This window comes from Pristiophorus japonicus, chromosome 18 (assembly GCF_044704955.1).
Source record: "Pristiophorus japonicus isolate sPriJap1 chromosome 18, sPriJap1.hap1, whole genome shotgun sequence".
NCBI lineage: Eukaryota > Metazoa > Chordata > Chondrichthyes > Pristiophoridae > Pristiophorus > Pristiophorus japonicus.
The window spans coordinates 19,605,304-19,619,395 of NC_091994.1; positions in this window are offsets into that span (position 1 = coordinate 19,605,304).

Here is a 14,092-nt window from a genome sequence, read left to right on the forward strand (position 1 = left end):
GCTGATCACTTAGTTGCATGGCTACAAGATGTGTTCATGTTTGTTCCTGCAGATTCTACTGGTGCTTGTTGCCCAATGGCAATCTTCAGATTCCTATTGCACAAAGTTGACCAGTTGAATAGGAGAATCCAAACCTCTGTCCAGACCAGTTTGCATTGGCCCATGCAACAAAGCAAATGACTTTCTCATTATTCGTGCTCCTGAAGGATCATTTGCTTCAATCGGTGGCCTTGTGAAGTCTGAACCACAATGTGACTCAGCAGGGTCTGTATAATAGCCAAATTTGCTTCCATCATCGCCTCTGCCCCGTTCTGGCTCTTGGTCGGTGACTCGCCCTATCTTGCCACGTCAAACTCACTAATACCCTTTGAAGAATGTGCATCTGGATTGATGTGGGTGATGCAGATTGCTGAGGTGTTTGTGATGGTCCCACAGTTTGCCTCTCTTGGACTTGTAACATTGAAGAAAAAAGAGTGCACAGGATGAGTTTATGGACATTCTTATGCGGATTGTTGTTGCAGAACATTAGAACAAAATAATCCCTTAAAATGTGCTGCCAGTAAATACGCTTCATAGAGTAACGAAAGCAGAGACCACACAGGCTCTGTCACAGTGGCAATTGTAAAATCCTACCTTTACACTTTTACATGCTATGAACGCGGCAGCGGGCCTGCAGAGCGTCGGGTGGAGGGAGGGGGGTGGGAGGAGGGACTGAATGGGAGGGAAGGGGGAGGCTGAACAGAAGCTGAACGCGGCGTCCAATTCTACTGCGCATGCGCGATCACGGCAATCCCGATCCTACTGCGCATGTCCAGCGTCCCGGCACTGTTTCCAGCGCAGGACGCTGGCTCCGCCCACAGACCCAGTCGCCATGCCACGCCAGCAGCTAGAAGGCCCGGGACAGCGGCCAAAATCGGCCCGAAAATTTTTGCCGCACTTCCAAGCGTGGAAAACTGCCGCACCTCTGGCAAGTACGCCAGAAATCTCAAGTAGCCGAAATTGAGCCCATTGTCTTTTGTACTGTTCGGATGAAAGTGAATATCATTTAGGATTTCCTTGATCCAACCTATGATACCCATAACAATCTGCTTTTAGTGATTCTATCTGTAAGATGTTAATACCAGTCACATGATGGCACCAGTTCAAGGTTCTCTTAGAAAGAACAAGGTACATTTCTTGAGCTGTTCTTTGCAGAGAGAAGCAAAGACTCTGCAACTGTGTATCTATTGCTAGACATAAGTAAATGTAAAATACCTTGCTAGCTGAAGGTGGAAAACCGGAGTGATGCAGCCGGTTCTAACTGGGTATAGTATAGTTAGCAGCTGCCAGTACATAAATGCCATTTCTAGCTTGTTATAATACTTCAGAAATAATCTCATTACAGTAAGAGACTGACTAAATTCAGATGAACAATGTTCTCGTGTGAAACTATTCAGAAAAAATATGACTCATATCTGCTTACCAATATAAGATTGACACTTGCACCAATATATAGCAATGTAAAATAATTGACAGTCATATCCAAAGACAGCACTGCGGCATCATTCATAATGAACCTCATTGTTTATCTTGGTGCCTTTCTCCTTCTGCACATCCCTCCGAGGATGGTAGTTTGAGCAGACCACATGACTGCCTCCCACGGTCCGCTGGACACTTGGCTTCATCCCACCAAAGGAACTTGAGCACATAACTCCAGGCTGACACTCCAGTGCAGTACTGGGGGTGTGCTGCACTGGCGGAGGTGCTGTCTTTCACATGAGACGTTAAATCGAGACCCCGTCTGCTCTCAGGTGGACGTAAAAAATCCCATGGCACTATTTCGAAGAAAAGCAGGGGAGTTACCCCCGTTATTCTGACCAATATTTATCCCTCAATCAACGTCACAAAAAACAGATTATCTGGTCATTATCACATTGTTGCTTGTGGGAGTTTGCGGTGCGCATATTGGCTGCTGCGTTTGCCACATTACAACAGTGACTACACTTCAAAAAAGTACTTCATTGGCTGTAAAGCACTTTGAGACACCCAGTAGTCATGAAAAGCATTATTTAAATACAAGTCTTTCTTTCTTTCATGATGATTTCCCCTTCCAACCCATGAAGGGCATTTTTACATTCCATCATACAAAAGTCTGATGAGCCTCATCAGTAAAGCATGCCCTTCAATTGCTTATTTCCTCTGGCAATCCTCCAATGTGCGTACATCTAGATTGAAGTACTGGGAGTTATCTATAGCACGTATCTGTATGTTAAGGGTGGTTGAGCAGCATATATGTACCCTGATGCTGAATGTCAGTTGGCTGTTCACCATGGTGGGCATGACATTCGAGCCAGATTCCATCCTCCCCTGAATAGCAATCAAGTGTGGTAATCTTGTCCATTTTTTCCCCTTCCTAATCCAGGTCATTGATGATAACATCCTTACCACTGCCCTGCCTGAGATGAGCTGACTAATACCAGAGTCGAGATTAAATCTTGAAGTTCCTGGACTGTACAGCTCTGGTATTTGCAAGATAAACTTCCTGTGCCATCAGGGTATCTTTACTGAACAATCTAGGCTTACGTCAGTAAACAGAAATGCATCTTCTCTCTGCCAGCTCTTGTTGTCTGCAGTGGATTCTGGCAGTTTCATGTTATTTCTTCACAGCTGCAAACCCATGGGGAGCACTTCAATTAGCAGCACTTGGCATTAATGCAGGAATATTTTTCTAATAATATTCAAGGGTAGAAAAATGGAATGGAAAGAACTCGCTGATGTGTTGCGTGACTGGTCTTCTGAGGTTGAGATCAAATCACAGAAATTGAAACCCATAGAAATTATAGCATCAAAGGAGAACATTTGGTCCATAGAAACATTGAAACATAGAAAATAGTTGCAGGAGTAGGCCATTCGGCCCTTCGAGCCTGCACCACCATTCAATAAGATCATGGCTGATCATTCACCTCAGTACCCCTTTCCTGCTTTCTCTCCATACCCCTTGATGGGTATGGAGAGAAGTAAGGGTCATATCTAACTCCCTCTTGAATATATCCAATGAACTGGCATCAACAACTCTCTGCGGTAGGGAATTCCACAGGTTAACAACTCTCTGAGTGAAGAAGTTTCTCCTCATCTCAGTCCTAAATGGCTTACCCCTTATCCTTAGACTGTGTCCCCTGGTTCTGGACTTCTCCAACATCGGGAACATTCTTCCTGCATCTAACCTGTCCAGTCCCATCAGAATTGTATATGTTTCTATGAAATTCCTTCTCATCCTTCTAAACTCCAGTGAATACAGGCCCAGTCGATCCAGTCTCTTCTCATATGTCAGTCCTGCCATCCCGGGAATCAGTCTGGTGAACCTTCGCTGCACTCCCTCAATAGCAAGAACGTCCTTCCTCAGATTAGGAGACCAAAACTGAACACAATATTCCATGTGAGACCTTGCTAAGGCCTTGTACAATTGCAGTAAGACCTCCCTGCTCCTATATTCAAATCCCCTAGCTATGAAGGCCAACATACCATTTGCCTTCTTCACCACCTGCTGTACCTACATGCCAACTTTCAATGACTGATGTACCATGACACCCAGGTCTCATTGCACCTCCCCTTTTCCTAATCTGCCGCCATTCAGATAATATTTTGCTTTCGTGTTTTTGCCACCAAAGTGGATAACCTCACATTTATCCACATTATACTGCATCTGCCACGTGTTTGCCCACTCATCTAACCTGTCCAAATAACCCTGCAGCCTTTTAGCGTCCACCTCACAGCTCACACCGCCACCCTGCTTAGTGTCATCTGAAAACTTGAAGATATTACACTCAATTCCCTCATCCAAATCATTAATGTATATTGTAAATAGCTGGGGTCCCAGCACTGAGCCCTGCGGCACCCCACTAGTCACTACTTGCCATTCTGAAAAGGACCCGTTTATCCCAACTTTCTGCTTCCTGTCTGCCAACCAGTTCTCTATCCACATCAGTACATTACCCCCAACACCATGTGCTTTAATTTTCCACACCAATCTCTTGTGTGGGACCTTGTCAAAAGCTTTTTGAAAGTCCAAATACACCACATCCACTGGTTCTCCCTTGTCCACTCTTCCAGTTACATCCTCAAAAAATTCTAGAAGATTTGTCAAGCAGGATTTCCCTTTCATAAATCCATGCTGACTTGGACCGATCCCGTCACTGCTTTCCAAATGTGCTGCTATTTCATCTTTAATAATTGATTCCAACATTTTCCCCACTACTGATGTCAGGCTAACCAGTCTATAATTACCCATTTTCTCTCTCCCTCCTTTCTTAAAAAGTGGTGTTACGTTAGCTACCCTCCAGGCCATAGGAACCGATCCAGAGTCGATAGACTGTTGGAAAATGATTACCAATGCATCCACTATTTCTAGAGCTACTTCCTTAAATACTCTGGGATGCAGACTATCAGGCCCCGGGGATTTATCGGCCTTCAATCCCATCAATTTCCCCAACACAATTTCCCGCCTAATAAGGATTTCCTTCAGTTCCTCCTTCTCACTAGACCCTCGGTTCCCTAGTATTTCCGGAAGGTTATATGTGTGGTGCTAGCCCCTCAACTGGAGCAATCTAATCCAATCCCATTTCTCTGCCCTTTACCCGTGTCCTGTTATGTTCTACCTTTTCAAATACTCCCCACCCCAGCACATTTCAGAAAATTACAGCTCACTGATATCAATGGATGTAAATTGTAGGCCGCATGCGCCAATGGTTGGCAGGATTCCGCGGTGCCGGTGCCGACTCAAGAATTACCCGCCAGTGTCTCTAGCTCAATGGCCACTTGTGGTAAAGAAATCCCTGCTCAAACAACTCTCTGTGTGATAACATTGCATCTAACTTTTTCCTTCATTCTTCTAATTACAATCCTCAGTCTAATGCTCCCTTATTACCGAGGCTCCAAACGGTGGATACAATCACGATCCATTTACAGGGCAAGGTCATCAAGATTCTGAACTGCATCTAATTCATGTGGCACCTGTCCTGGGAGCACTTGATACCATCACTGTGTAGAAGGAGCAAATGACAAATCCTGCAGCATTATCGACTCTCCCTGCAACAGCCACACAAACACAAGATAGAACTGAGATGGACTGAGTCACCAAGCTGGATGCTGAAAGTGTATCGACAGCTTACAACCTCAAGACAGCCTTTAATAGGACATCTGGTTAGTGGCCACAAAGTTAGGAAGCAATCAGCTGACTAGCGAACTCTGTGAGCTTGTGTGCAATAAATGACTTTTAGCTTCTATCCTTTCTTTTAATAGATTTGTATATAGCCTAAGGATAGTTATACATCATCATTAATTTTCCACTCTAAATTATAAATGATCCGATTTGTTTTAATTGTACATCATGTCAGTGTTAGCCTGATTCGGTTGGTACTCTTTCCCTGAATCAGAAGCTTGCGTGTTCAATTCCAAAACACATTCTGATACTCCACTGAAGGGGTGCTGCATTGTCAGAACCACTCTTCACTCGATAAGACGTTAAACTGGAGGCCTGTCTATCTGTTCCAGTGGATCAAATGACATTAAAGATCCCATGGCAATATTCAAAGAACTGGGAATTCTCCTGTGAGATTAAAGAACTTTCCCCCCTCAACCAGCACCACCAGAAACAGATCAACTGGTCATGTCTGTCATTGCTAATTGACTGAATGTTGGGTGATTGTTGTTTGCAAAATGGCTGCCATTTTCACCTGTCCAACAGTCCCTTCACTCCAATGTATTTCCTTGTATGTAAAGTGCTTGGAGATGTTTCTGAGAGATATGATACAACACTATAGGGCCAGTTTTTCCTATCTTTTGTCCCCCGGGGGAATGTCCCATTTCTCCGGTGCAAATGCAAGGTTGCCAATGCAAGGTTGACACTGCCGAACACCTGCACAACCTGGAAGACGTTCTACGTCATCTGGACAAAGTGGGGCTCAGGCTGAAATGTTCAAAGTGCGTCTTTATGGCATTGGAAGTCGAATTCCTGGGAGGGAAGATTGCTGCAGATGGCAACAGGCCTACGGACTCGAAAACAGAGGCCATCAAAAATGCACCCAGACCCCAGAATGTGACGGAGCTGCGTTCGTTCCTTGGTCTTCTCAATTACTTCGGTAATTTCTTACCTAAATTGAGCACATTATTAGAGCCACTGCACATGCTGCTCAGAAAAGATGACAACTGGGTTTGGCGTGTATCTCAAGACAGGGCCTTCGAGAAGGCTAGAAATCTGCTTTGTTCCAACAAATTGCTGGTACATTATGACCCGTGCAACCGTTTATTATTGGCCTGTGATGCTTCATCACATGGGGTTGTTTGCGTGCTCCAACAATCCAATGAGTCAGGCAAACTACAACCCGTTGCGTACGCTTCGAGAAGCATGTCTAAAGTGGAAAGAGCCTATGGCATGGTAGAGAAAGAAGCTTTAGCCTGCGTATATGGGGTTAAAAGGATGTACCAGTATCTGTTTGGGCTTCGTTTCGAGCTTGAAACCGATCACAAGCCGCTCATATCGTTGTTTTCAGAGCATAGAGGTATCAATACCAATGCATTGTCCCGCATCCAGAGGTGGGCGCTGACATTAGCTGCCTATGATTATGACATTCGCCATAGACCTGGCACCGAGAATTGTGCCAATGCATTGAGTCATTTACCATTGCCCACGCCGGAGGTGGAAATGCCACAGCCCGCAGACCTACTGTTGGTCATGGATGCCTTTGAGAGTGAAGGGTCGCCTGTCACTGATCAACAAGTTAGAACCTGGACCAGCCAGGATCCGATCTTATCGGTTGTAAAACGTTGTGTCCTTAGTGGTGATTGGTTGGCCATTACCAGGGAAGTGTGTGATGAGACCAAACCTTACAACCATCGCAAAGACGAACTATCCATTCAATCTGATTGTTTGCTATGGGGTAATCATGTTGTTATGCCCAACAAAGGCAGGGAGAGATTTGTACGGGATTTACACAGTACGCATCCCGGTATTGTGATGATGAATGCCATTGCCAGGTCTCATGTTTGGTGGCCTGGCATTGACTCTGATTTGGAGTCATGTGTGCATCAGTGCAACACTTGCATGCAGTTAAGCAATGCACCAGTGGAATCTCTGCTATCTCTGTGGTCGTGGCCATCCAAACCATGGTCAAGGATCCACATCGACTATGCGGGTCCTTTCCTGCGCAAAATGTTTTTGCCGGTGGTGGGTACGTATTCCAAATGGATAGAATGTCTAATCATGTCATCCAGCACATCCACAGCCACCATTGAGAGCCTTCGTGCCACGTTCGCCACTCATGGTTGCCCGACATCATTATGAGTGACAACGGATCGTGCTTCACGAGTTTGGAGTTTCAAGAGCCAATGAGACTCAATGGTATCAAGCACATAAGGTCAGCACCAGTCAAACCTGCGCCAATGGTCAAGCGGAGCGGGCCATCCAAACCATCAAGCCGAGCCTGAAACGTTTAACTCACGGTTTTTTGTAGACTCGCTTGTCATGCATACCGCTTAGTTACAGGACGAGACCCCACACGCTTACCGGGGTCCCCCCTGCTGAACTGTTGGAGAGGTCTCAAGACCAGGCTCTCGCTTGTCCACCCTGATCTTAATGATCACGTCGAAAACAGATGTCAACATCAGCAGTGTTATCATGATCGCACTGCCGTGTCATGCGACATCTCTATTAATGATCCTGTGTATGTGTTAAATTATGGTCAAGGCCCCAAGTGGGACACTGGCACTGTTACGGCCAAGGAGGGTAACAGGGTGCTTATTGTCAGGCTCACTAATGGGCAAACGTGCAGGAGGCACATTGATCAGACGAAATTGCTGCATAGATGGACCGGAACAGCTTGAAGAAGACACCATCGATGACCAACCGATTCATATTCAGCCATCAGAAGACCCTGCTGTTGTCAATAAATCTGGACCTTCAATGCCCGACTTGGACAGTGCCACTCCCATTAGATCGGCTACCCAGCCTCAAGACATGAATGACTCAGAGAGCTCACCCAGATCTGGAATTGAACTGAGATGATCAACTAGGGAGCAGAAAGCCCCGGACTGTTTCAATTTGTAAATAGGACTGATACCAAGATCTTGGGGGGGAATGATGTAATGTATGTCTGCCTGGGTTTACCTGCCACCAGGTGGAGCGACCATCGGAGATCATTGGGTCACGGGCACACACGTGCAGCCCTTGTATATAAAGAAAGCCTCCATGTTTAATCTTCACTTTGAGAGCTAATAAAGTAGAGTCAGGTCGCACCTGATTGAGTTCACGGTACTAAGCCTATTGAGTTATTGCATACCCAATATCTTTCTTTAACTCCAGCCCAAGTTAACGTACCATTTTACTCTTGGACTGTATCCACTCATTGTCCAACAGGAGTCGCTGTGTAGCAGTCTGAAGCAGGAAACTTAGTTAATTTTGTCCCTTCTAGCCCCAGGGGTGGGGAGGTCAATTGTAGCCCTTGCTGATTGAGATCAACTAGCACAGCATGGACCAAGAATTGAAACTGGGGCCTTTTTGGTTTGCCTGACACAACTGTACACTAAACAGTTCCACATCAAGTGAATAGTTGAGGGAAGTGGTGGTGGAGGGGGGAGATATCAGTTGAAATTCTTGTTTAACCACAATAAGCATCAAGAGTTCGCTCAACGAAGTGCAAACCTTAATATTAAAACTAAAAGGAATACAAGGGTTCTGGCTGCACTGAAGCCAAATGAAGTCCTCAATTAGCTTTTAAAAAAAAGGCCACAAAATACCTAGGGGGGGACAGAACAAGAAAACAATTTGGGCAGGTGGGACGGTGGCAGGAAATTTGGGGAGGGGCCCAGCTTCCCTGGGCTTAGCTCCCCTGGGCCTCTGTCCATTTATAATGTTGCAAAATTCCAACTGGGGGGAGGGGGTACTTCATTCATCATAGACAGTCCCTCGGAATCGAGGAAGACTTGCTTCCAACTGCTGCAGTGAGTTCTTCGGTGGCTGAACAATCCGATACGAGAGCCACAGACCCTGTCACAGGTGGGACAGAAAGCCGTTGAGGGAAGGGGTGGGTGGGACTGGTTTGCCGCACGCTCTTTCCGTTGTCTGCGCTTGATTTCTGCACGCTCTCGCGATGAGACTTGAGGTGCTCAGCGCCCTCTCGGATGCACATCCTCCACTTAGGGTGGTCTTTGGCCAGGGACTCCCAGGTGTCAGTGGGGATGTCACACTTTATCAGGGAGGCTTTGAGGGTGTCCTTGTAGCGTTTCTGCTGCCTACCTTTGTCTCGTTTGCCGTGAAGGAGTTCCGCGTAGAGTACTTGCTTTGGGAGTCTCATGTCTGGCAATGGAGCTGGGACTGGTGGGATGATATCTCCTGCCAGAAATCCCACCAGTTACACCTGTACTGCGACCAACTTAAAGTAGGCTTCCATGAAGCAGATGTAGTTACTGCATCAGTATGCCAGTTCCCAAGCAGCAATCATTCACAGGGCAGCATTTTTTAAGAAAACACATTCTTCAGTCACAATGGCCCAGCCACCCTCACACCAAAGCAACATGGTGCGCTTTGGTGCCCCTCTGATTTTCTTCCCCCGCCCCCTCCTCACAGGGCAAATGCTCACAAAGTGCCCTAAAGTGCATGTGTGCCCATCCCATTAATAGCTCCGCCCTAGGAATAGGGGACAGGGTGCAGGGTGAATGCCAGAACATACTAGTACCCGAGAGATCTGCCTCACCACACTTCCAATGGTAGAGCAGGAATTTCGGCCGATAGGTGTTTGCAGCCACAGGTACACTTTTACAGTGTGGAGTGGGGGAGGGTCATTGCTCCAGAGAAGTTGAGGCCAATTGTAGCATCCTGAGATCGGTTAATTAACTCAACCCAGACTGATGATCAAAGCTAGGACATTCCTGTGTGTCAGTATCCCCACATGGGCTGGATTTTCGGTTTTGTCGTTTTCGGGGCTAAAACGGAGGCGGGGCAGGAAAGTTACCTCCCGGATAACGTCTGCGCAGTGTGGAGAAATCTTTGCCATCTGGGCCCTGCACCAGGGGTGCAGCACGAAGGGAGGCGCTGTACAACTTTCGCGGCGCAAAAATGGGAACCTCGTCAATTAAAGTGCGGGGTTCGGGAGCGCTCCGGGAGGGGCCTTGGGAGGGGAAAAATAAAACACAAAAAAAAAAGTCACAGAAACATTCCAAAAAACATTGTCCACAACCCCCCCACAACACAAATAAGCACTGGAACTTACCTTTTCTGTACTTTATCTGCCTCACCGCCGCCAGCCACCCCAGGCGGTCATCGCGGGGTGTGCTTCGGGACGTACGGGTCGGGTGCGAGTCCAAACTACTGCCGGTGTTGCAACGAGAGGCATTGCACACCATGCTCTGCTCTTCCCGGCGGTGCCTCTAAGCGCTGCCACAAACCCCGACCGAAGGATCACGACCGGACGCGGAAGACCTCATTGCCACATTTCTCGCCGCTCCGGGGCGAAACCTGGAGCGCAAAGGACCCGAAAATCCAGCCCAAATTTGCCTTTTGGTAAACTGCAGCTTTAAAAGCGTGACATTTACTACGTAAATCATGAATCACTCTGATATGTTTGCCTTCCTGCACTGTTGTGAGAAAATATTAACGATGCTTAAAGAAACGTTTTTAAATAAAATTGCCTGCAAAACAAATTGATCCTTTTTTCTTTAATTGCTCCATCTAATGCTTTATTCTGGATTGCCAATACTCTTCGATATACTTTTAGCTTTCTCATGCAAAGAATTGACTATCACTCGATTATTATTCATAGCCTATAATTACCCCTCTAGACATCACATTCTGTAGTTGTCGATGATTAGTCTGTTTAATCTGTTTTATAATTTTTGCACTTTAAGTTCCATCTATAATCCTCCTATATCTAAAAGCCAAATCTGTGATGCAGCCCCCAACAGTTTTTATATGATTTATGATGACATTTGGGAGATGCTTATTACTCAATGTGTGACAATTGTCTGGGATCATCAATCACAGAAATCACTAGCAACAAGGAAATTAGGAGCCTTCAAAATACAGTTGGACATTAGACTGTGAGACTTAGGGTACTAGAGGGCTGGATGTGATAGGACTGATGGCTTTTTCCCCTCCTTGGTAGTTTATATGTTTTTTTTAATCACAAAGAGATCTTGAAGCTTAGAAAACTAATGTCCAAGGCAAGGAAGTATTTATACAGTTTGCCTTTTATTTATGAACATTATTTGACCTCTATCTTTTGGGCTAATCATTGTTTATTCTAAGGATAAGCAAACTGATTTCCAAACTTATCCAAACCAAGCAAAACCAAACCATTGTAATCCTCACTCTGCCTGTTTACTAGGGGCAAACAGCCATTTTGAGGCCTTGTTTGACTTAAAGAAGCCAAATAATGTGCAGCAGGTCACCCAAAGAATCTGAAATGTGTTTTTCCTTCACTATAATAATGTTCCGTTTCCGTCAGTCTGGCAGCTTTAAGAAATTGGACTTCTATCCCTAGTAAGCACTCACACTGCTTCAATCCTGCTTCAGCTTCTTTCAAATTTAGTTCAACTCTTATTATAATTACAGTTGTCAAGACGCCATTTTGAAAATATTGAAACCTGAATGAATTACCCAGCATCCTTTTAGTGCTGAGGTCAAACGCAGATTGAGTAGTAGAGGTTAACATATCTGTATGTATAAAACATCTTTTTTAATTGTTGTGCTTGAAGTAAGCATTTAATTTTACTCTTCAATACACCGTTACATTAACGGGGTCAAATAAACTAGATTATTTGATTGGCAAATGATTGTGCACGGTAATTGAACAGGGAACCAATAGGTATTTAAATTTGAAAATAGCCTCTAGAAAAACCATTCCTCTGGTAAATACGCAAGGTGATTGTGTGCTGTGAAATGGGTTAAAACCAAGAATGTGACCTGAAAGACCAGCAAGAAGCTACTTGCATGAATAATACAATAAAGAGCAGGTCCACTTGAGGGAAGTTCCCACGTTTATGAATGTTATTCTTTTAAATGTAGGTTTTGTGAGGCTGAATTCAAAGCGCAGTTAGAGGGAAAGATTTATCCATATCAAACCGTCCTGTTTGCCCTCAGCAATCAAAGGATAGTGGGTAATTCATTAGGGTTTCAATGTTTTCAGAGAGCTTTATTAGCATAATGCTGAGTCTGTTTGCTAACCTCATTGCCAACATTCCAGGACCTCACTGATTCCTCCTGTATTAAGGTAAGCCTTGCAATCTTATGCAAAGCTTTAATTATGCATGTGCTGTAAAGTGACTTTGTGGTTGCTGAGGTGTGTGTGTGTGTGTGTGTATGTGTGTGAGAGACAGCGAACAAAGTCCAGTAACATTGTGTCCATCAGCTCATGTGCATAACAGCTAAATCTGACGGAGAAAAGGTAATAATCATTCAAACACTCCTGTGGTCTAATAGCTGTGGGAATGTTAATTAAAGCCGAGATATGACTGGCAGTGTTAATACATTAAAATGGCTTTCCTCTCTCTGCTATTTTAAAGCAGACATTAACCCATTTCTTATCCATCTCTGTATCACCTTTGGTCATTTCTAACCATTTCTAACTGCAAGGTCCCTACACCAATATTTTAATTTGAGAAGTCTATTCAGTACCTGGACAGATGCCTGACTTTTTTTCTACCTTCGTTCAGGTGCTTTTACATTCGGGATGACACTTAGTTGGATACTGCAAACCTAACAGCATTTTTCTTTCTGTGTAGTGGCTGGAGAGGGATTGGAAATCTCTATTTTGCCACTGTTTATTGATATTAAATCACAGAGCTGCAAATACATATTGGTTTTATACAACAGACAACTCCAAATTCAAAGCCACTTCATTCAAATTATCTGATAATTTTTAAGCACTAACTTCCCATATTACTGTGTTGCTTAATTTAAATTATTGGATTTTCTTGTGCAAAAAATAACTTTGAATTGTTGTTAATAACGTATGTGGAGCAAAGTAATATTGTGGCTTCTGAGGTACGTGAGAGAGGCGGGTAACAAAGTTGAAAATGATCGTGGCCATCAGCTCACTGTGATAATCGGCCATTTATTTATTTACAAATTTCAATTGATATTTCCCTTGCTCTCTGAAGGTGTTAATTCACACCGAGCACCACTGCTCCAAGAACTATCTAGTACCTATGGTCATTCGTCATGTGCAACCCTTGACCCTGAGTGCCAGCAGGCCTTTGTCTCATCAAGTCCCGCTCACCCATCACCCCTGTGCTCGCTGACCTACATTGGCTCCTGGCTAAACAATGCCTCGATTTCAAAATTCTCATCTTTGTTTTCAAATCCCTCCATGGCCTTGCCCCTCCCTATCTCTGTAATCTCCTCCAGCCCCACAACACCCCCCGAAATATCTGCGCTCCTCTAATTCTGCCTTTTTGAGCATCCCTGATTATAATTGCTCAACCATTGGTGGCCGTGCCTTCTGCTGCCTCGGCCCCAACTCTGGAATTCCCTCCTTAAACCTCTAGGCCTTTCTACCTCTCGTTCCTCCTTCAAGACGCTCCTTAAAACCTACCTCTTTGACCAAGCTTTTGGTCACCTGCCCTAATTTCTCCTTATGGCTCGATGTCAAATTTTTGGACTCACATTACTGCTGTGAAGCACCTTGGGACATTTCACTACGTTAAAGATGTTGTTGTTGTTGGTGTTAATAGCTCAGTTCGTAAATGCACAGCCCAACTTGAAGCACAGTAGATCACAGGGAAAACATTTACAGGGGTACGGGGAAAGAGCAGGTGAATGGGGTTAATTGGATAGCCAGCACCTCCTTCTGTGCTGTAGCATTCTACGATCTCAACTGGATGACAATAAAAGGCATTATAATCAGCCTCAGTGCCCTTGAGATTAGCGAGGGATGGGGATGGGTGGAAATCAACCGTGTGTTCTCACTGCTCGTCAATGTCAGTGACTCCCGATCATAAGTGTGTGTTGGTCAGTGTTGGGGAGAAGAGAATTGGGCTGGTCTGCAATGTTCTCCATAAGCCAATAGCCTGCCAATTCTTGCTGTCTCTGTTCACACATGAAGGATGGTTACCAGTAAGGTAA